The following is a 24230-nucleotide window of genomic DNA, read 5'->3' as shown; positions in this document are numbered from 1 at the left end:
TTATGGATGGGGCCCTGAGCAGTCTAATCTGGTGGGAAGTAGCCTTACCCATGGCAGGGTGGATGAGGACTGGATGAGCTTTATGGTCCCTTGCAGCCCAAACCTTTTTATGACAATGATTCAGGAAAATACCTCTCCATATCAAGATGGAGCAATCACTTCAACTTAAATACAGGAAATGTTGGGCATAATAGCCATTACTCACACAGATCTTGTTAACAAGAACATAATCTCCTAATCGCTCCCTTGACAGCAAACCCAGATAATAGAAGCATAGTTGAGCTCTTGCCAAGCAACTCAAGATCTCCGATTTCACACCCAATCTCCTGCAGGAGTGCCAGGATAACCTCAATTATTCACAGCAGAAGAGCCTAACCACTGTGAATTTATAATTCCTTATACCTGCAATTTTAAAATGAAATAAAAAATACCGAGTAAGAAACAGGAGTATATACCTCTTGACCTGTTTATATTACACCCCAAGGCAGTATATAACCACTAAGACTGTAACAGCCTAGAGCATCTCTTCACTCTTTTGAATTAGACCTTGAGGAATGAAGTTCTCTTGTTGTTGTTTTTCTTTAAAAATTAGAGTAGTTTGAAGACAAAGTAACAAAATCTATTTTTCAGAAGTTTCTGGTCCCTGTGCATACATGGCATGTGTGTGTTTTAACCAAGTTTGCAAAGGTTTATAATCTTGCATCATCTTCATGATGTCAGTGATGAAGACAGGAGCCTACACTGGTGGTGGAGGCTCTTGATAGGTTGTGGTGGTGTAAGTAGCAATTGCTGCAACTTCACAGATATGTTTGGTTGAAAATATGATGTACCTCCAATAAAAATAAATAAATAAATACTAAAAGCTCTTAGGCTTCCCTCAGGTTGCTACAGCAGTGCTTTTAAAAGGCAAGCAACCAAGTAAGCTCACCCATTTGTAGACCATGTAGCAGAAAATGCAAATATTAGGACAAGGTCAATTTTATTTATCTACATTTTACCATTATCTTGTAAAGCTGTCCGGTAAACAGAGCACACAAGAAGTTGACAACACGATCATCTTGCTTCAAACTTTATTACAGGCTGAGTTTCTGGGTGGGATGAAGGGTGGAGCCAGACATTTAGCTACACCCATGGTGAGGTTTATAAGGAGAAGGTTTCTAAGGGAGCTCTTTTTTTTTTACCAGTCTCTGACAACTGTCAGTTTTATTGAGCAGGTTTGTTTATTTGTTGTTTATTTCAATTGTTAATATGTCAAGGCTTTATAAAGACTCACGTAGTGGGGATGGTCCTCCAAATACATCTTTGAAACAGCGAAGTAAGGTAAGCCATGGAGTCTATTTTACTAGCTCAGTTCCTTTTTGTGCATAATACCTCTGAGGCAGAGACCTGAGTACTACTGTAATTTCAAAGGCCTGTATTTTCTTTGCTGTGTATAATTGGAGTTTTGTTCTCCATAGTTTTGCATTCCTGTAATGCTAATTCAGGTGGGGGGAAACAAAACAACCTTAAATATTCCCAAACTTTGTAGAGTTTGGGGTGGTTAGTATTTGCTATAGGGTGATCTGGTCTTTCAGAATGATGCTTGGGAGACTAATTTGTACCACCTTTCTACAACATTGAGGTTATTGTGGTTTTTTGTTATGGCGCTGCTGTTTGTTAGCCACCCCAATATTAACTTCTCAAATGTACAAATAAAAGATATGCTATGCTTAATTGCATAATTACTGTGGCTTAGTCAGAACTCTTTGATACACCCAGGAATCCTGTCATAACTCTGATTTGAATTGTAACACAGCTTCCTTTTATACACCTGCATGTAAATGATTAGAAACTATTCTGTTCAGCAGAGGTCTCCTGAGTTACTATGAATGTCCTGAAATGAAGTATGTGCTATAAAGACTTGTTGCTGTTCAACGTAGGTTATCTTGTTGGTACAATGCTTTTCTAGAGGCATCTATATCTGTTTATAAAATGACTGAGTGAAAACATTCATAATCATCAACTGAGGAAACTAAGAAATGGTACAGCAATGTAGAGGGGTCGCATCTAGGACGTATCAAGGGTAATGGTCAGTGTAAAAATACCACTCTCACACTGGTTTCCTATCTCTGTACTTAGAGTTGGTTAAGTATAATTGTAAGGAACTAGCAAGAGGGGGTCTGAACCTTGGAAATACTTTTTTTTGGAGCTCCCTTCAGGCCTTTGGTAAGATGGGAGAAAGTCTGGACTTATTTAAAAAGCAGAATAAGCAACTAGAGATGTGTATTTGGAAAATGAACTTTTTCCTCCAATCACTTCACTTGTAGCCATCCAGATTTTCTTTTGTGACCTTTCAATTTAGAAGGAATGAAGTTGTGTTTTCAGAACTTTGTTTTCAGACATTGCTCCCAAAACACAGGAAGTATTTGAGGATCATTAGTCTATGAGTTCTTCTGCTATGTGTACTACTCCTGCTACTGAGTGCCACAAAAATAACCAAAGTCCTGTTTTCCACAGGACTGGTGCTGTTGTTGAGTTCTCTTCCTTTTTTTTTATTTTTTTTCCCCTAGCTGTAAGCAAAACTGTGAAAACTGTATCTGGCAAGAGAAGCTGACTGACAGCCCCTTGGGCAAAATGGTATGATGCAAGCTGCAGAGGCTGTCAGAGCGCTTTGACTGTGCGCGCTTAGTAGACATGAGAAAATAAATGCGTCCTGAGTTTGAGGAGACATGTTTTCCACCATGATAATGCTGTGGTTTTGCTTTGAAGCTGGTGCTGTCAGTATTGAGCTTGTAGGGGGCATGAGCCATGTGGTCACATCCACTTTTTACAATGTGTTTTTACTGATATGTGACAAATTCAGCTGTACTGGTTTGTGGTGGGAGGAGGCTTGTTGGGTGGCAGAGCAGCCTCTTGCAGAGGAGTCCCTTGGCCTTATCTAATGTCATTCTTTCAATATCTTGACATGCTGTGGCTGGATTCTTCGTAGATATTTCTAAGCATTGCATTTACTTAAGTTTTTTTTGCAAACTGGTATATTAACAAACTGTTCAGAAATACTTGCTGTTACTTCCTGTTTGGTTAGTACGGTAAATGGGAGGAAAAAAGAGGAAAATAGAACCATAAAACAGAACCATTAAAGTTGGAAAAGACCTCTAAGAACATCCAGCCCATCCCCACCATGCCCACTAACCATGAGCAGCTCCAGGGATGGTGACTCCACCAGCTCCCTAGGCAGCCTGTTCCATGCCACACCACTCTTTCCAAGAAGAATTTTTCCTAATATCCAGCCTGATACTTTCAATGCCAGCAGAGAGTTGCAGATGTTTTTGCTCTTGGATTCTTTTGGATGGATTTTCTGAATCAGAGAGAAAGTTTGAGCTTTTTCAAGTGAGTGATGAAGAGTTATTTAGGATATTGATACAGTGCTGAACACGTGTCTGCAAATTTGGTCATCCTCCCTAAGCAGGGATTAAAATGACTTCTGTCTTTTTGTGACTTGAAGAGTTATACTCTTGGAATAAAGTATTTACCCATGTATTTACGGTACTGACCTGCTATTCAACACAAATCAGTCAAAGGACACTGATTCTTCTATCACAGATTATTTTCAGTATTTGATCAAATTTAGGTAATTTTAATGGATTGTTTTCAAGTAGCCAAACTGCAAACATAAGCATGCTCATCTTCCTCTCCTGATTTTTTATTCTTTCAGTAACTTATGTATTTGGTGTGGTGTATGTATCGTAGAATCATTTGAGTTGAAAGGAACCCTTATATGTCGTCTTGTCCAACTCCCCTGCAGCAAAGAATGGCACTGGCAGCTGGATGATTCCAGACTGGTATTTTGTTAGTCCTGTCATATTTGAATAGTTTTGCTATCAGAAGTTTAAAGATACTTTGTTGGATGCTAAAATCAAAATCTCCTCTGGGTTCTCTCTTGCTGGTACTTGTATGGCAGAAGGAGAGCATTCAGAACTGAGCTGAGGGAGGTGTGGAGCTGCCTACAGGTATCAGATCTGGTAGGAAGAGAGAGGTGATTGTGGAGAAGGGTAGCCCCAGATGACTGAGAAGGCAAAGTGGATGGAGAGAGGCCCCATCCCAGTGGCATCTTCTGAGACTTTGCCCAGCTTTTAAGCCCTGCTGGCCCTGAACAGTCTCCAGTGGCTCTCCTTGTTTCCCATAATCTCTTCTACTGTCACCAAGAAACTGAGCTTTCTAACTCCTGAATGAGGATGGAAATGCATTTTACTTATATTTGTGGATCAGACAAAGTTTTCATTGTACCACTGAGAAGACCTGAGCTGGCCCTGCTTAGCTATGTGCCTCATTTCCTTAAGAACCAGCAAACCTCTATGGATTCTCCTGATTATCTTGGTTTGTTTGGGTTTTAGGAAACTGAAATTAGAGGGGTTTTACGGATCCTAAAATCATTGCAGTTTCCTCAAGTTGACTAGGTTTTGTTAATAGTAATTTTTCTCAGGGTGCTGTAAGAGGAAAAATGTCAGCTGGTCTCTACTGCCATGGGTTAGTTCAAGTCAAACCAAGCTGCTAAGGTTAAACAGGGTGCTGCTTCTTGTGGATCTGAAGTTTCACTATGTCTTTATCTACCTGACAATCATGCAAATGAGCAACATCTCCCATCATGAGGCAGGAGCCTGAAGTTCAGTTTCTCTGTGCATTGTAGCAGAGGCAATGAAAATTCTCCTGAACCAATGAGGGCTTTCATTTATGTCTGCATGTAAAATAACAAACTGAGAAAGAAATGTAACTGCCAGTCATCCTGGCATATGTTATTGAGCTGAAATAACTTTTGTAAAGTGTGCTAAATGCTTGAAGGCCACATAGGGCAAGGGATGTGAATAGTGTTATACTCATGTTTTCAGGGTGATGCACTGTCTGCTGCAGCAATAATTATTCATTGGGATGCTGGGACTACAACACATGATCACATTAGAAAACCAGATAGAGAAGTGCTATGATGGGCTTGTCAAATGACAGGGAGCTTATTATGTAGCTGTGGGCCAACAAGAACTGTTTGTCCGACCAGTGGCAGTGATGTCTTTTGTGTTCCTTTGAAAGGAACGTGTAGCTACTGGTACAGTGTCTGTCCATTAAAACAATGTGGCACTGAGGAGTTGTCACCACTTTGTTTACTGTGCATTAGTGTGAAAAATTCAGAGAATTGCCTCGCTCTGCATGAAGATCCTATTGAGGTTTTATGGAATTTGGTAATGCACTGTAAGATAAATGTTTAGGTTATGCTGCAGCCTAAATGCATCCATTAAAATCCTCCAAGACAGTGGTGTTGGGGCTATTATCTCCTGTATGTATCCCTCTGTGCAGTATAGACAATGTTATTTTGTGCGTGTGTGTGTGTATGTTGGGGGGGTACAAGGGACGGTTATCCCTTTGCATTTGACTTCTAAAACCTGAAGCTGCAGGAAGAGGTGAGAGCAATAGTGAGCTAGAACTGCATGGTGTATTTCTCCCTTTTCTCAGAATCCCAGGTGCGGAGGTTGGTCCTAGAAGGTGCTGGTGAGCGTCACTGTCCCACTGCACTGGAGGAAAGCAGTGAAACTTCCATTGTTTCCTTCCAAATCAACAAATCTATTAGGAGGGGAAAGGAGCAGTAACTGGTGTTTCTGAATTTATGGGTTCTCATTCACATCCTATTTCCTGCTGTGGAACAGTAGAAAAAAGGAAAAAAGCACAGCACCTCAGCAAGAAGAGGTTAAAAGCATCCACTCTAAGGAAGCAAAAGTATTTCTGGGAATAAAAATAATTGGATTCCAAATATAACAAAGCATCGATCCAATAAAGTTGAGATGGCTTCAGCTGTGTTATTCTTTGCATATCTTGCATGTCAAAATATATTATCATGGTCATTTTCATATTCTGGAAATTCAACATCAATTTGTCATCAAAAAAGAGCAGGCAAGCTGAACCCTGGCAGTCGTCTTTAGGGTACAGCAGTTCGTCTAAGCTGACACACTGCATTGAGGAAGAGCAGAGTTATGCTAAAGTAAAGTGATGTGCTTGTGCTCTTGACAGGCAAAAGGCATTTAGTTTGTTTGGTAAGTTGCCAAACTTTGTCATTTGAGAGTGTTGCAAAGACTCCCAGCTGCCTGTATGTGAACAAAATATCTGGGTGAATTAGAATTTGTCCCAGTGAACGTCTCACCAGAAGTGACCTTGCCTGGTCTCGTGTATTCAAGCTCAATTGCAGCCTACTGCAGCCTCCAAATGATACTTAACACCAGGAAAGCACAACTGAAAACCATGCTGAGAGATGGATTTCCCAATAAGATTGAGTCAGATGCATACATACTCTTTACCATAAAGTTTTCCATACAGCGGGAGTGATGAGGAACAACTGCCTGTGTTCTGCTTTTCCGTCCAAGCTAAAAGACTTTGCCTTGTAGATGTGAAAAACTGGCCTGTGTAGAAGTTCTGTCAGCTGTAAGGGAAATAGTGGATGTATAAATTGTAAATTCGTCCAAAGTATCCATTCCTCCAGTTAAGTGGTGGCTTTCCTTGCTTAGTTTGGATAGCAAACAGAAAACATAATGAGTGTCTGGGAAAGGCAGTATAAGAAGTATCCACACTTACATTGTGTATGCTATGAAAAGAAGTTTAGTGCTCCTCCAGACTAGTACTTCCATGCAGTGTGCTGAAGGAAAAGTCTTTCCAGAGCCAAAATACCACGGAAGCTCAGATTCAATCTGATAAGGTAGAATAACTTGGAAGTTTCCCAGTCAGCTTTTATCTAATGAGCAGAAATGATGCACAAGTCTTCAAGTTAATGTATCAGTCCACTTTGTTCCATGGCACTTGCCTGCAGAACAAATAAAGGAAAATAAAAATTGCTGTGAGTTTTGTACTGTAGCCTCTTGGAGGAAATACTACAGCTCACAAATGTAGCCCAGAAATTTCTGATTTGAACTTCAAATACCAACTGCCCTTTCAAAACAAAACAATGTTATCTTGAAAGGCTGAAGCCTGGCATCCAGCCTTGTGAACCCCCTTCCATGTGACTTGCTTTAATTGTGTAATATCATAGACTAACTAAATGAGATAACAAACTGTTACCCATATTTGTGCTTCCTGTGTCAAATATACAGGTCTTGCAATTTTGTCTGTACTAATTACTCGTACGGTGTCATTATTGTAATGCAAGTGCCCTCCATTTTCCATGCATTTTAGCCATACCAGTTTGCAGGCAGGAGGTGAGGTTGCCCCCACTTACTAATCAAATCAGAAGCCTGCACTTGTAAATGGTCTTACTGAGAATATTAGGCAGCTGTATCCATCAGTGAAGTTCTGCTTCTTGGAGTGATCAAAGCTACTGCCACCTGTCAGGGCTGAGCAGCTCAGCACTCACCATTTTGATGAGTGGATTAGGTACCAAATAGTGTTTCTCTGCCTTCTTCCCAGGGGTTCCAGTCCTATCAGCATGCTCAGATCATGTTACTTGTGCTGCACACAGCAATCAGCGACTACTTTCATTGAAAATATTTGTCAAAGGGTATGAAGTGATGGTGTACCAGTCTTCTGCCTTGTAGATGAGGATGGAGGACTGACTCAAAACACGAGAAATTGGAGAGAATTTGCCCATGAGCAGCTTGGAGAAGGCTTAAAACATGGACCTTCAAGGAGCTTTATGGCCACCTGACTGTGAGCACAGCCCTTTGAGAAAGGATTGGCTCTCAGGGACACTAGTCCCATTGCACGTCTATGGAAAAGTGGCTCTTGTGTACTTTATCTAATCAGGGATCCACAGTGAGAATTTCACAACTATAGCCTGACTGCCTTTGCGGCTGTGTACATCTGTAATTTACTGCAAGGAATCCATTCTGCTCACATGAAAGAGGAGTCCAAGAATTCTTTAGCTGTCTGACCAATGATATAAAGAGCAAAGACCTGTTTTTAGGTTGGTATCTTAAATACAAATACATTGTGCATTTTGTATTGTAACTACTTTTGTGTTACATGTTTAGACTTCTAAGGAGAGAAATAAAAATTTAGAAACAAGATTTTTTTCTGTTTTTGCCATCTCCACAGATCCTGGAATCTATCTTTACGTTGTTGAATTAGTCCTATAATTTTTTGATGTTGAGGAACTTGAGGCAGAGAAAGACACCAGAGCTTTCAAAAGGATGGAGATATATGATGTGTCAGCCTAGCACCCCAGCTAGAGCTCTGCTTCCTGGGTGAGCTACGCAGGCCACAAGCAGTCTGCAGTTATGGTACTTTCATATAGAAGCATAGGTTGATACAAGTTGAAAGAGGCCTCTGGAGGTTGTCTGTCTGATCCCTGTAGAAACTAATCCAATAGATTAGCTTGCTTGGGGATTTGTTGAGCTCTGCATGTTTCAGAGAACAGACTTCACAGCTTCACTGAACCCAATATTCAACCACCGTCATGCTAAAAACACTTTTCCTAATGTGTAATCAGGATTTGCTTTGTTGAAACTTGCCTGTTGACTCTTGCACTGCCAATGTCTATCTCTGAGAAGGGTCTGGCTCCATCTTCTTGATGCCCTCCTCTCAGGTAGCTGTGGGCTTCAATGGGTCATCAGCCCACACCCTGAGCCTTCTCTCCATCAGGCTGGGCAAGCCCAGGTCCCTCAGTCTCTCCTGCATCGTGTGCTCCAGCTCTTACACCACCTGGGTGCAGTAGGCTGGGCTCCAGCTTGTCTGCATCTGGTTTGTGGTTGCCCAGGACTCAGGTATGCTGCTTTCGCAAGGACTGATTATAGGGGAACAATCAGTGCTCTGGATCTGCAAACCCAACCTACAAAGCCCCCAGTTTTATTTTGTTTTTCCTCTCCAGCTGGTTGGCATTCAGGGTTGTTCCCTCGCAGGGACAAATATCTGCGTGCTTGCTTTTCAGGCCGTGCTTGGTTCTTTCCTGTGATGAAATAGACACAGGAAGTGAATCCTGTACTGTTGTGAACGTTATTTTTACTTTCTGAAGAAAGACACCAAATTTCTCAACTCAACAGAGGTTGCTACTCTGTCAGGTGGATGTGCCATCAGCAGAGTGGTGTTTTGGAACAGAAGATTGGTAGCAGCTTTTTTCCCCTCTGTGGGGGCGCCTACCTGGTTAGCACTGAATACTCTGATACATTTATTTTCCTTCACTTGCTGCAGAGATCCAAAAAACTTTTGTCAGAAGAAAGGGGGATTCAGCCCATCTAATCTTAGCCCCTACCAAGCCGCTTGTGTTTTTATTGGGCATATCTAGAAGTGAAAGGGTTATAGTGAGAGGTAACACTTAAATGCCTTGGTTTAAATATCTTTCAAACTTCATAAACCAATTCTGTTACTCTAAATATTTTGCTGTTTCTGAGGGGTATTTTTTATACCCTTTGCACATTTCAGTAATTCCCTCAGTTTGCTGTGAAAGCCTGTGTGACATCTCCATGAGAGTCACCTTCAGACACTTCCCACCATGTTTGTTCTGCGTGCATGTTATCAAAGCATGTCAGCCCAGACTTTTCAATGTATTGTGTTGTCAAGTGTCCTCATGTTTAACTTCAGTTTTTGCTGTTTAAAAGAACTTTGGAAAATACATCTCGGATCAGAACATTGGCACAGTGTTTTGTTTGGTTGGTTGGTTTTATCTCTAAATGTATAACTTAATGTCTTTTCTCTGGACTTCATTTTAGTGTGTTGTGATTCCAGTGTATGAAACAATGCATGAAACTGATGAACTCCAGTCATTCTTAAACCAAGAACATCTCTACCAGATACAAAGTCAAAATGCATATTTAGCACACATAGAAGTGCATCAGTAGCAAACTGCAGTCAGCTGTGCAGAATGTAAGCAGGTGCCTACTGAAACTGGTCATTGTGCTGGTTGTAGGAGCCAACAGGTGTAGGCACCGACAGTGCAAGTAGAACAGGCTTTTAACTAACACGATAGAAGTTAACATGCAGGCATCAGTGAATCTGAAGTAAGGTTTTAACAACAAGGTGTCTCTGATAATTGAAATAAGATTGTTTTCTCAAAAATAATTAAAGAGGAAAATCTTTTTTTAGGTTGAAATTGAGATAAGTATGAGAGCCTGCTGCTGTGTACAAAGAAGGACACACAGTATTTTTCCTATTAAGTCTGACACCTACTGCTTGATGCACTTGCTTGGTATTATTTGTTGTGACAAAAAAAAAAATTGTGCCTAAATTTAACCAAAATCGTGTGAGCTGAGCTCTGCTCCATCCCTTTTGAGTTGGAAGATAATTATTGCATCTTCAGTTTAATAGACAGGAAGGCAGAGGAGTTTGCTGATGGGAGGAGGGCAGGTGGGTTGCTAGAAAAAGCAGGTGTCCTGCTGTAGCTGCCTGCATCTTCGAACCCAATATTGTCTCTAAGACATTTGTGTCCTAGAAACTCCAGCTTTCAGGATGGAAGGGAGAAGATAAGTGAAATAGGAGAAGCTGGCTTATTGCTCTCTGGGGAGTAAAGTAGAGGTGAAGAAATCTGGAGAAATGATGTGTGTTCTTTGCTACTAAGTTGTTAAACAGGATGTGCTTGGGTGTACTTTGTATGTAAACAAGCAAAAAAGATTGGTTGCCTTGTGAATGTGAGGGAGGGAACAGAGTTCTGAAGGAAGTCTCTAGACTTCTTTCATGCCTGTACGTGACTTGAAATCAGAGCAATGACTGAGAAGCAGAACTGCTGGAACTGAGCCCTATAAGAAACGATGAGAGTAGAAGAGGTGGGAGGCTCAGATGGATGCTCGGTAGCGGCACCTCGTGTCTTCTGTAGCTGCCCTCCTCTTCAAGTGCTCTGAGCCAAAACTGGGCATTTCTCATGGTTCTGGAGTTGAGGATGATACAAAGCTCAACTCTCAATTTATTTTCTTTGAATCTGTGTCACTGTGCAAGAACTTGACTTTGCACAAGCACTCGTGAACAGTGAGACAACATGAGGTTGGGCTGGTAATTAGCAGTAAATTGAGAACTGTGTGGGTCTCTTCTTGTTTTATTCTTTTATTTTTATTTACTTATTTATTTTCATTCATGTACAGATCATGAAAACTCAGGAATTCTTTCCTCTGACACTGGAAGTCTTAAAATTAATCGTTCAGTTATTTATTTTTTTATTTATTTGAATTGGGAAGTGTATGCAAATAGTGATGTGCACTGTACTTTCTGACTTGAAATCTGAGCTTTTCCTTTTCTGAAATTTGTCAGACTATTCTCCAGACAGTAAATGCCTGGATAGCAGCCACAATGGTTTTGCTTGAATTCTTTCAGTTGCTAAAAATAAATAGGTTTTGAAGTTGATTTCTGTAAATACCGAGGATATCTGAAGCAATAAGAGGTGACTGTTAGCCTATACTACAAATTGTTTTCATGCAACATCTCTTTCCCAGTCATCACTGGGAGGAGGAAAAAGTATCTGTGCAGTGTAGCAGAGGGTATCCAGTCATTGAGACACACAGGGGCAGCACACAGGCCTGTGTGGTCGTGGAGGAGATACAGCTTTCTCAGACAAAGCCTTGAACAAATATAGTACAACGTGATAGAGGGCGTTTGGCTTAAAGCGCTTTAAAAACCATTCTATTCTAACTTCTCCTTGTTGATCCTTTCAGCTTGCAGCTGTGGCTACTCTTAGCATGTGAGGTGCATCTGAAAAGTGTTGTACCTTGTTTTCTTGAGTTTTTTTTATTATTTATTTTATTTTAAACCATCTTATTTTTGGCTTAGAATCTTGGCTTTTGGCCTGCTTTCTCAAATCCCTCTTGCTCACTCCTTGTTTTGTTAAGTTTTTATAGCATTTGAAAGGATTCTGTTACAGAAACACATTCAGAGTTGATTTGTGTGAATGGGTTCAGTAGGTGATTATGCTTCTGGATGTAGCAATAGCTGCCAGAAAACAAGTTCACAGAGGGGAATAGCATGTACTGAGATAGAGTTTGTGAAAGCTTCCTGAGGTAAGCAGATAAGCCCTGGTCCTGTTGAATCAATTGGCTGCCCTGAGATCCAACAAACACCCAAGAGTAAGGGTTCATTGAATCTGTCCAAGGCCACCACCAGCACACACTATAGAGCACAAAGAGCATGTTATAGAACTCATCTACAACTGAGAAAGAGATAAATGTAGGGCCCAGAGCTGTGAATACAGCTGGTGAAGTGAGGGGGCCCACAGAGTTCTTTCTGAGCTCCTTCCTAGAAGCCTGAGACCTGCCAGTCCAACAGACTTTTGCTGGGCTTGGACTTGTGACTTTGAGATCGTCTAGATATTTTTCCTCTCCCCTTTTACCTCTTGGCCTTTTTCCCATGTTTACCAGTGGAGAAGGAATGACTTCCCTAGACGTTTTGATAAGTTAATTCTTTTGGAGATGGGCACCTATTTGAAAGACCTCATGGCATGTGTGTCTTGAGCAGTATTAAGGGGCTGAATTGTGCTCACTGTTTCATGCATAGCAGTGCTATGATGCATGAGTCTACGGCTGTGACCAGTGTGGCCTGGCAGGTAGTGGAGGGAAACAGATGGCATCCTTTCCTCTCCCTTGTCTTCGTTGCATGCCTTTATTCTTCCCCCATTCTAAGGAGAACTCCATCACCCTGTGGTTAGCTCCCTCACATTCTGTAACTAGGACCTCTTCTGCATTCCTTTGTCCACCTAAATTAAATTCTACCTTAATGACCCAGTGTTTCCTACCACTCCCTTGCCTTGGATGCTGCTCTGGCATCTCAAGCTAGAAGTACAGGTTGAGGTGTTGGCATGACTTGTGGAGCAGGTGGAGGCCTGGGAGTGCTGCTGCATGCAGTGGCAAATGAATGCCAATTATCTCACCTGACCAAAGCCACCATGTTGCTCCTTACCTGTGGCTCAGGTGAGCACGAGGCAGAAGTCAGGAGATGCTGCTGAGGTGCGTGACCTGTGTGTAGATCATCAGTTTTTCAGGCATCAGTAACCTCCATTATGATGACATTTTTCTTTGCTTCCCCCTTCTTTTTTATGACTATATTGTTTATGGGTGAAGTTCAGTGTGGTGTTGTTAAGCAAAGAACTCTCAAATTGAGGTCTGCTTACTGAAGACAATGAAACAGACACCTTCCTTCTATAAATAGCACTCCATTCAGAAAATGAAACTGAGAACTTGTTCCATGATCAGATTGTCTATTGCATTTCCAAGGGAATCACCATGTTTCTCCACTGCTTTTGCCTGTTAGGAGTTCAGCTCAACACTTCTGATGGAAGATCTCTCTTCCTAAACATAGTCTTAGAAGTGTCCCATCCTTACAAGTTGTCAGAGCAGTGCTGTTAGAACCCAGCCTCGGTTCAGAGGGTCTACTTGAGTAAAAGCTAACACACCATGTCAGATTTGCTGTTCCTATGCCAATAGGATGCCTGAGGTTTGTCAGCTATGCTGGAATCACTTTCCACATTAAATGAATGGAGGGAAAAAAGTGTACATAGAAAAGCAAAGCTTAAGAGGCTTGGAGAGATTCAAAGAAGTGAAACAATAACATGTTTAATAGCTAATTCCTATTCTGGTTTGGCTTTAAGGTAGCTTCAGCTTTCCAGTCTGCTAGCAGGATTCCTAAGTTCTCTGCCAGAATGAGTCACAGCTCCTGGAGCTGGGATTCAGCCCTCTAGACAGACAAGCTGTGTTTAGAGGTCTGTTTACCTTTCCCAGATAATAATGTATTGGAGAGAGACTTGTTTTTTTGTTTTTCCCCTCTTAAAATAGAGTTTATAATGAATGTAAATTCACTTTGTGAAGCATCTTGCATCACTCAGTCCTGATTCAGTCTGAGCACCACTGGGACCTGTTTAATGTAGTTTCATGCTGTTCTGCAGAGATCATAGTGCCACAGAACTGTAGGGGTTGGAAGGGACCTCTAGAGATCATCTAGTCCACCCCCCCGCCAAAGCACCTCCCAAGCCCAGGTTGCACAGGTAGGTGTCCAGGTGGGTCTTGAACATCTCCAGAGAAGGAGACTCCACCACCTCTCTGTGCAGCTGTGCCACTGCTCCGTCACTGCACTGTGAACAAGATGGATGCCTTCAGAATACCCCTTCCTGCTGGTGTGTCTCAGCTAGTTGGCCATGAAAGCAACAATAGTGACAACCACAGCCGCAATCTGACTAAACCATTATTTACCTGCTAGGAATGATATTTCCTGCTGACTGAGAAGGCGAATTAAGAAATCTAGCCACGCAACCCTAGTATGCAATCCATAACACAAACAGAAAACCATATATGGAAACCATATATGGTAGCTCCTAATTGTGTTTCTGTAGCCTGTGATGTAGCTCTTGAGAGAATGAGGGCAAATTCAGCAGTTGTAGGAAACTGTGTCAAAGAACTTGGAAAGGACTGGGCCTTGAATATGTCTATTGCAAGTGGGCAGCATCATGGTTTCACTGCTAAGAAAATCCTAAGGACTGCCAGTGTTTTTTAGTTTTGTATTAGCAAAACCATAGGTTTACCTGGGTATCAGTTCATGTTTCTCAATGGTAAATTTCTTTTCCTCTGTAAATCTGTTCAGACAAGTGTAGCAAGGCCCCAATTGCATGACACTATGTTCATAACTGATTGTCTGTGCTCGGCAGAAGCATGGTCAGATGAAGAATCAGCAACGTGCTCCACAATTATGAATAAACTCTGAATGTAGCCCTGCACAAGAGTGCTCATAGTCTTGCTACTATATCAGAGGGACATCTGATTGTTGTGCAGATGTGTTAGACACTGAACTATTATGTACACAGCTGAATTAGGTTATTGTAATGGGGGATTTCTCCTCTTGATTCATTTTTAGAATACAGCTATTGCATCACTGCCCAACCAATACAGACAAAGACCATTCAGTGATTATGTATTAATTTATTTCCTATTAGCTTGTTGAACTAAATGTTTTCATGCTTTCTTTCCAGTACCAAATTGCTGCAAGGAATAGTTCAAGCCAGCAAACAGGGAAAGTGTTTGGATGCTCAAAGTAAGTACTGTACCTTTTATGTGTTTCTAACCATGTTTATGATTGATAAATTATTCAGGAATTTGTGCTTGATTTGCATCTCTAAGGCATCTCTAAGTTAGTAGTATTTTTTGCAACATATTTGACCTTGTAATTAAAAGATTCTAGTCATTAAGAGTTATTCATTCAACAGAATTGATGGAAGCTCAACTAGGTGCCACAATCGTTCTGGAGATAGATTGTCTTTTTGGCTGATGTCAGAAGGGAATAAAAGGGGAAAACTACTATTGCTACTGAGAACACTGAGGAAATCATATTCTTTTATTTCATTTACTGCCTTTTTTTTTTATGTTAGCACTTCTGTATACTATTAGTGCTTCTTTCAACATGAAATGGAAAAGCACACCAAATGCTGCTTACAGGTTTAATAATTTACACCAGATGGAATTTGTGAAGTGCTGTCCATTTTTTAATTCCCAAATATGTGAGTTTAGACAGCATCCCATCCAAACTGGATGCTAATTTAAGCTCTCCAACCTGCAACTTGAATTCTCTGAAATCCCTTCAGTGAGTCAACTGTGAAGAGTGAAAGGGATGAACGTTACAGGGAAATGCAAGGCCCACAAGGTGGCAATGTTTAGAAAGGATGCTCCTCCAGCAGATCTGCACTCTTTCCAGCTGCTATCACTTGCTCGCTTTCTATCCTTACTGTGCATCACTGCTACTATGCAAGAAATCCTAACTATTGCCAAAATGCAGCACAGGATGCCCAGAAATACAACTCCTATTGGAATAAATGGGCTATTGGCACTGCACGTTGTGCTACGGTGGGTACTATGTATTCCTTTTCTCTTGGCAACATGAACGGTTTGCAGTATGGGGCAGGGGGTATGTGGTTATGCATAGCTAGTGCTGAAAATATATGTAGCACTGAAATGATCCTGAAGCTGTGTCATGAAGCACTTTTATTTTAAAATAGACCACTTTGTGTCTGTTAGTGCTTGAAAAGCTGTTATAAGCCTAACTTTGGATGGGGGTAGGAGATGTGCTGGTAATTTTGTTCATGCTTTGTAGTAAAGTTAAAAGTCTGTGTGAGAGCTATTTTAAAATCTCACTTCACAGTGAAACTAGGGATTTGCTCCAAGTTATTTAACACTCTGAAAAAAAAATTAAATGTTTGCAAAATTTCTCCCAATTTATAAGACAGTAGTGATTTTTAAGGGTAAACTTTTGGGGAAATAGAACAATAGCATGTGTTAACTGGCACAGATACTTAAGGAAACTGACACTGGGAAAGGGAGAGTTAAAACAGGAGGCTCAGATTCATCAGGCTACAAGAGAAGAGTTGCTCTCAGAGCAACTACAAGATATTTAGGTCTCAAGAGCACCCAGAAATCCTCAGGAAAAGAACAGTATATAATCCAGAGCTGAAAGAGGCCTGTAAGCATCTACTGTTACTGTTGTTACGCTGTGTTCTCACAAGTATCTTGTAACTATGGGACGTTTGAAGAAAACTATGAGCACTGAGATAGGATGTAGTTTGGTCATGTAAATGTTCATTTGGTGGTCGTGCACTATCTGACTAATAGGAACATATCTGAAACATGCAGTTTTCTTTGAATCAGTAGCCCTACCCTTGAAGCAACAGAGTGCTCTCCAGTATATTCTCCATGAGTTGCTGCTCACTTCCTCTCCAAATCTTTTAGTCCTTATTGCCTATTATGTCAAAATAAAAATCTGTCTACCAGCCTTTAACACCGGCGGTTTGTTATGTTGCTAGAGAGTTAGCTGAGCTGTTAGAATTTCAAAGAGAAAATCCATGTAACATACTGCTAATTGTCACTCAGGAAACGTTGCAACCATGTTCTGGTGCGTCTGAGGCTAGCAAAGGAGCATGCTTTTTCCTGGAGTTAAGTTACACAGAGAAGAACATAAAGAGTGAATGTTGGAGCATCCAAGAATTTTATAGCTCTCACATGAGTTCGGAAATTTTGTGGTAGGATTGAGGATAGGAGAAAAGAAGGCACATTATAATATATATACACACACGTGTATAACATATATTGAACTACTGATTTGTGATTTCTTCAGTGGAGATCTGAACAAAAAGGCTTGTATGATCTTTTCTCATTCCTCTCCTGTGTGAAAACAAATACTCCCCGGTCTTTCATGCAAAAGCTGCCTTGAGTTACATAAACTAGGAGGAATAAAGGCACGTTCCCTCTCACTTCGTTCTCTGTACAACCCAGCACCAGTGTAGAATAAATTCTGCTTCTAGATAATTGAGCTCTGTTTCCCGCACAGTGAGAACCCTGCTTGCTTCCCCAGACTGGTCCCCTTAATTCCTAGCACAGAAGACCTGACTTCCCTAAGGGCTGCTTTGAACTTTCAGCCAAAAGAGTTCAGACGTATGAAATATTTGAACTTCTGGGCTGAGCGGACAGCTTTGAAAGCCTTTTCATCCTGTGGAAACAATGTCAGGTCCCCCAAAATGAAGTGGAGGACATCTGTTTGGGAGTCAATTCTGTATAGGACACAGCTGCTTTATATGTGGTTTTGATCCAACATGAGAAAACAGGAGACCTAAATTTTGAACCTAGCGGAGAAAAGTTAACTGAAATGGAATGTTTGTGTACAGCTTTGTATGCACCAGTCCCTCTTCCCTTCTTAACTTAGGAATTGGTTAGCTTGAACAGCCATTTATGGTATTGTCTGAAAATATTATGAACTTCGGGGTGATATTTATTTTTTCAGCATCCCGTACCAAAAATTATCCCACAGGAGCTTAGCAAAGCGGTGATTCGTCAGGAACATAACTTAGCTTTTGAAAAAGATAACACATGGGTTTGTTAAAAGCTAATAATGAGATCCTTTCAAATGCAGAAGTTGACAGCAGCTGTGATATAAATTCACAGTCACAAAAACACAGAGGGTTGTGGTTGGAGCTTTTATTAAATAGAAAACTCATTTTCTACTGTAATGAGGATATTACACTGTTTTCACGCCACTGATACCTTTTGTGCTCAAAATGTTACAGAAGCCTCCTTTTTCATTTATACACATTATGACTGTTCAGAGGTTACAGAATGTTGCTACTTTGTGCCATGGCTGTCAGAATCATGACAATATACAACAGAAATAAAGAATGATACCTCTATTTGTATTTGTTGTTTTTGCCTTCTGTGTTTTGCCTATCAATGGTGGCTCATTTATAAACTGGAGAATAATTGATAAAGACCAAGTCAAGCATGATTCAGGTTTTATTGTAGTAGCACACAATCTGTTGTTTTGTTTTGTAGGTCCTCCAAAAAAAAAAAGGCACAAAACCTTGTCAGATATGTCCAATATGAAGTATTTGTAGTGCATCCAGATGCTGTAAAATAGCTGTTTCATTTTTCAGAGCAGTGTCTGGATTTTATAAATATAGTCTTGCAAATGTGAGCAGAACCTACGCTGGCTCTGTGCAGTCATCCTGCATCTGCTGATGACAGACTGGTTCAGTTAAGGCAGCAGAGGACCTGCTTCTAAAACCTGCAGGCTCTTGCAGATGTGGTGGGAGGTGTGAAGCCGAGTGGTGTGGCTGTGTTCCTGCCTGTACCTCATTCTGTGTGAAGTGCACACGTCCTGTGACGTGGTGGGTGCCATGTGGCCTTCTCTCTGAGACTGTGACTGAAGTAGGAACACAAGCAGCAGGTGCTGGGGTGTTGAGGGCCTCCCAGAGCTGAGAAAAATCCAGCAGGAAGCACTCTGACATCTAGACAGGTCCCTGAAGAGCTCAGTACCTGCCAGGAGCCCAGAGAAAGGCTTGGAAAAGCTACATGAAAACTCTACTTCTGTTGAGGAGGGAATTTTGGTGGGGATTTTCAGGTTTAATGGTTGTGTTGTGTTATGGGTTGTTTTCTTGTTTTGTTTCATTTTTTGTTTGGTGATTGGTGATTGGTTGTTGTTTGTTGGTTTTTGTTTGTTGTTTTTTGTTGTTGTTGTTGTTCTTATAATTCAAGTTTCAGCATTTTCTAGTATTTCTTTGCAATCACTGTGGATGGAAACATACACTTTATTAGCTGGCTTCTTAAACTCTGGTTTCAGTAAGTTGCCCCACTGTCTGTGGCTTCCAGAAAATAGCCCTGTATGCAGAGTCACAGTAAAACATGAGCTGCCAGCAATGCACAGCATGCTCATGAGGTCAGATGGATGCAAGGACATTTTTAATTCTAGGGGTTATCCTTAGGTTAAAAGTGTTGCTTGTAATAATGTCACCTTCAGCCTTCCTGGAGACTTGGTTAGCCATATGTAGGGTGTGGGACGGCTGCTGCCATGTGCTCTGCTGCTGTGTTACAAAGGTGGTAAAATTAGGGGTTTTCAGTTTCTTAGGACCTAGTAATTTGCTGTCCTCATTACGTTTCCTCTGCTATTAGCTCACAGCTTACACCCACGTCTATTTTTTGTGATTGTCAGTATCTTCTTGTGTGTTTGTTCATGCTTCAGGGTGATGCAGGAGCAGAAGGGAGGCAGAATCCTACAAAAGGGCTTAGAGCTTCCAGCCTCCAAAACCTTAGCTGGAGACCTGTCACCATCACCTGCACAGCTCTGTCAGAGATCTGCTGTTAGCAGTTAGGTAGGCTCGGTGAGCATCACTGTGCCAGTGCAGGGAGAGCCTGTCTGAGTTTTCTGTGAATAAATACCCACAGTATGAGGGAAGCGGTGGTGCCCTCAAGCTGAGCTTTATGAAGTGGCTTCCATCAGCTTCATCCTCTTACACAAGGTCTGGATTTGGCTCATCGCTAATGACCTGAGTGGGCTGCATGGGATAAACCTACTGTGAATAGTACTATAGGAAATACTGTTACATTACCTTGAACATTTTTAAAACAATAACTGGTCCTACCTTGCGTCTATACAGAAGAACACTAATGATCACATTCAAGTATTTTCAGACTCGATCTGCTTTCAAAACTCAAATCTTTTTTGTCCAATATAAGAGGCTTCATGTAATCACTCATTTAAATCGAAAGCTTATGTTTGACAAGTGGGTCACTGGTTAATGGAAGCCAGTCAATCCAGCTGTTTATCTTTTCACTAAGATCATGTGCATTCTGTGTGCTCTTGTCTGCTCAAAATGGAGATGTGTACATTTCTAATAACACTCCCTCTATTTTTGGTTAGGAACCTAAGATTTATCTTGTTTTATCTGCCCAATATCTGTCAAATAGACAAGTCACAGAGGTGCTTCAGCTGGTATCACATTCAGTCCACAAACATGTATCGCTGCTTGTGGTGCTAGTCATTTGATTTTATAAAAGAAAATGCACTGTGGCACAGAAGCTCCCAAGCATTAACCTCCCAAGCCCCAGTATCTTGTATGTTCCTGTGAGCAGACCCGCTTTCCACTACAGCAGCCCCTACAGTAGCGTTCATCCAACTTGCTTTGCCTCTTAACAAACACACAAGGACTTTTATTTTATTTTATTTTATTTATTTATTTATTTTTGCTAATTCTGAAATTCAGAATTCCAGAAAGTGCTCGTAGTATGCTGGTATCTAAATAAAGCACTTGCAGCATCAGGCTAATAAAGGGCTCAAAGTATTCATGGAAACTTGGTCTGATATGCCAAGTTCCAAAAATCCACTTAGGAAATGTCTGTCTGTGAGATAAGTTTCCTGGCGCAGTTTGCAAATATTTGTTTTGTTTTTATTCAGAGCATTAGCATAAGTGGAACATTATGGACAAAATTACCTATGATTTTTTTCCCCCTCTTCGTTTGATGACTGTCTTACTGATAAAAACTGATTAAACAGTAAGGTGATAATAAGCATTTACTGTTGAAAAAAATCCATCTTTTATCAGTAGATGAGGAAACGATCACTTGTTTATACACTTACGTAAGGTGGCAATAATAACGTATTCAGAAGAAGTGTGACTTCTTGCTCCAAAAAAGCAACACTCCTCAATTTCTCTGAGAGTCAGCGATTGCAAACAAACCTGGTCTTTGGGAGCTGCCCCCAAGGGTTCCAGCTGTGATGTGCTAAGAGGCGGTGCCTCACCTACAGTGAGGAGCTGTGGAGGTGATGAAGTAGTAAATACAGGTGTCACGGCTTGAGGTGGCTGCGTGTGAATGTACGTGCACCTTAGCTCTTACTACCGTAGCACATTCTTCTCAGCCTGCAGATGAAATGAGGCGTTATTAGCTAATGACAGTGTGTTGGCTGGACAATAGGCATGCTGGGGGCATTGTCTGGGGGAAGGAAACCGGTGTGACCCAGGTTCTCTGCAGGTGGCTGATGAAGGAAAGTGGAAACTGCTGGAGCACTACAAAGGGTGATACTTGACAAAGGAAGGGTGGAAAAGAATAGGAGAAGGAACAATGGGAAACCCCAGATGGGGAAGAAATCTCGAGATGAAAGGAGGAGCTATTCATCTCATTATAGCAATGGGGAAAAGGAGTGGGTTTGCTTAGCTGCAGAGCCAGATAGGAAGGGCAAACATATCTAAAAGGATACGTGGACCAGAAAGCAAATCCTGAAAGAAGAGAGTGTGACCCAGCAACTGTTTTGAGGGCAAGGCAGGGGAAAATTGTGTAGACAAGTCACAGTGTTTTGAGAAAACTGGATGTAATAGCAGAATCTGCTTCTGTACTTGCAAAATGAGGAAAGCTGGCAGGAAACAGATTTTGTGAAACATTATAAAGGGATAAAAAAAACAGTGATTGAAAGTAGAGTGAAATGCAAACCAAAAGTAACAAACAAAAAACCACAGCTCTTTATGTAGTTTCTGGGCATTTACCAATTTGATGGGCACTTGACACATGCTCTGTAAGAGAACAATTTGTAGCATGCTGTAGGAACAAGTGTAAACCTCGTATTTTGCATAAGGCACTGGGTTTTTGGGTTCTGCAGTTACTGAATTATTTGGCAGTATGGTTTTGATCTGAAGCAGGCATGAATGCACTCTGTATTTCTTTCCCATTACCTAAAGTATGTAATAATGTTTATGTTGGCATTTTGCAGGCTGTGGGAGGACAGACACCTAATTAACTGCTTCCTGGGGCAAAGTAACCCCTTCAGATGTTGGTTTGTAAGGTTTCTGCCCTTTTAGCTGTCTGGTTGAAGCATTTTTGATTCAGTAATAGATGTCAAAAACTTGATCAACCTTCTGCTGTAACCATTGCTTTCTTGTGCCAGACTTCTCTCTTCCTCTTTAGCAGTGGTGAGTGTCTTGGACAGCTTGGTAAACTTTGGCAAATATAATTTTCCTTGTGATGGCTCTGATGCCTGTGCAAGTTTCACATGTTCACTACCTCTAATGCTAATGGAGCTGGACAAAGGGCAGTGCTGTAAGTAGGTCTTGACTGATAATCATTGCAAAGCTTTTAAACTTCTACTTATGTTATATAGAGGTACTGGCTGTTCATGTAGGGCATTAAATTACTTGGATAACACGCACAAATCAAATAACTGTCAGCTTCAAAACTCTTTCTGTACAATGTGAGCAGAGAATCACTTATCATTATTAGCTATTCTCAAGTTCCTGGTATATAATATCAGTGCAGGTCAAGTTTTCAGCAGCGTAGTGTAACAGGTAGTGCTTAAAATTGTCACCTAACAATCAGGTATCACTGCAGTGCAGGGCCACAGGCATATCAGGTTTTCATGCTAGAAACCTGTACCCTTGGCAGATAGTACTGCAACGCGTTTATCCTCCCTTATGTCCCAACATTGCTTTTATGAAACATATCATTAGTCTGAAGTGTCTTTAAAGTACATTCCTGTTATATTCTGTGTAGAACATAAGAAGGATTGTCAGAGAGTTAGATTTTCCATTACTGTATGTCACTTTTTTTATCTCACCCTTCATTTTTCCAGCCACTTATCTTTAACTTCAAGAAAGCCAGAAAGATTCCTTGACATCTGAAAACATACAAACAAATGTTAGATTCCTCTTCTACTCTCTTGTATTTCTGAAGTCTTTAATTCTTTTGCCAGTCATAATTTAATTGGTGGTTTTTACATAGTATATAAATGTCTGAAGCTCTGGTCATTTTATCTGGAAAAAAATTTGGTAACGCATATTACCTGAACAGTTCCAATGCTTTTGGTTTGGTACTTCATAGTCTTAACATCTGAACTCTGCCAAACATGCTAAGAAAACTAGTTAACATCTCACTATAAATGGAGCTGGCTACTGGAATCCCAGAGCAGCTCCGGCCAAGTACTTCCATGTAAATGTGCATGCACAGGGAGTGAGTCAGCCTTTTCTCTTGGTTCTTTTTAATCAGTATTAAAGACTGGGTAGAACAGAGGAGTCATTACATCAAGCATTTATTGATCACAACTCATGTGTGTAGGTTTTCAACTGCAATGACTCCCCAAAATGTGCCTAAAAACTTGTGCTAACCCAGTACACGCTAAATGTAGACTTAAGAATTAAAATACTGATTTGATCTGAAGTAAAGGGAAGTAGAAATTTCTCTTCTTTGGAACCATCATTCACTGAATGTTTCCTGCTGTCACTGCTTTTTGTTATGTAGGAAGTGTCGGATAAAAAATGTTTCACATTCAGTGTGAACTACTAGTGTTTTAAATGTGGAAATCTTTGATGTATATTGAGGAATGCTTTTATTTTTTTCTGAACAGGAATTGTTTTTCTATAAAGCAGATGAATTTAGCGGAACCCTGGAACTGCAGAGTTTAGCAAATGTCCGTTAAACCTATTTATTAATTTTAATCTAACAATTTAAATAATATTAAAATATATAGTTTGATTTGTGATATCTGTTCAACAGTTTTTGAAATCCTATTCCTGTGAATAGCAACAATGAAAGAAAATCCTGGTGTGATTTTTTTTAGATAGTTTTTGAATCTTGAAATAATCCTCTGCTTTCTATTTGCTTTCTACAGTGACTACAAAAGGTAGCTAGCTGCTACTTTTCTGAAGGAGAATGCCCACAGGCTGTGGCTCTTCAAGGCTACCCTCTTTAGCAAGGAATTCATACACTAACGGCCACATTGGATTTGCAGCTTATGGCTGAATTTTCAGGAATGCCTAGCTGACAAAGACCTGAACTTTTCTCTCACTCTTCCTCCCAGGCTCAGAACACTTTAAAATGTGAAATATTACCTCTGAAATATAAATATGTCCATATATTTAAAAATAGGCTTGAATTACCTCATAGGGATGTGGTCCATGCACATTGTCTAATTGGGACAGCCCTCTCTTTCTTTCTCATTCTGTCTCTCTCCAGGGAAGGCAAATAATCAAGAGTCCACTTAAAGTGGCAACAGTATAATCCCCAAGGGTGAGAAGCTCATTCTTT

At 40.8% G+C, this 24230-nt stretch overlaps 1 protein-coding gene across 2 annotated transcripts in view; it reads left to right on the top strand.

Annotated features, from left to right (window-relative positions):
* MAPRE2 (microtubule associated protein RP/EB family member 2) overlaps nt 1-24230 on the top strand; it is an 85829-nt gene that overhangs the window by 7404 nt on the left and 54195 nt on the right. Inside the window, exons 1-2 of one of the 2 annotated variants that reach the window (XM_065751951.1) lie at nt 1265-1320; nt 14879-14940. The gene's annotated coding sequence lies outside the window, so the exon portion shown is untranslated. Of the gene's footprint in view, nt 1-1264; nt 1321-14878; nt 14941-24230 lie in introns of those variants that run through there. The other variant, XM_065751953.1, reaches the window with a different exon arrangement.

The sequence above is a fragment of the Cyrtonyx montezumae genome, unplaced genomic scaffold, assembly GCF_038088225.1.
Source record: "Cyrtonyx montezumae isolate F1298 unplaced genomic scaffold, pur_monq_1.0 scaffold_8, whole genome shotgun sequence".
NCBI classification, from domain to species: domain Eukaryota; kingdom Metazoa; phylum Chordata; class Aves; order Galliformes; family Odontophoridae; genus Cyrtonyx; species Cyrtonyx montezumae.
The sequence above is the reverse complement of the archived record's forward strand: the minus strand, read 5'-3'. Positions and strand labels throughout refer to the sequence as shown.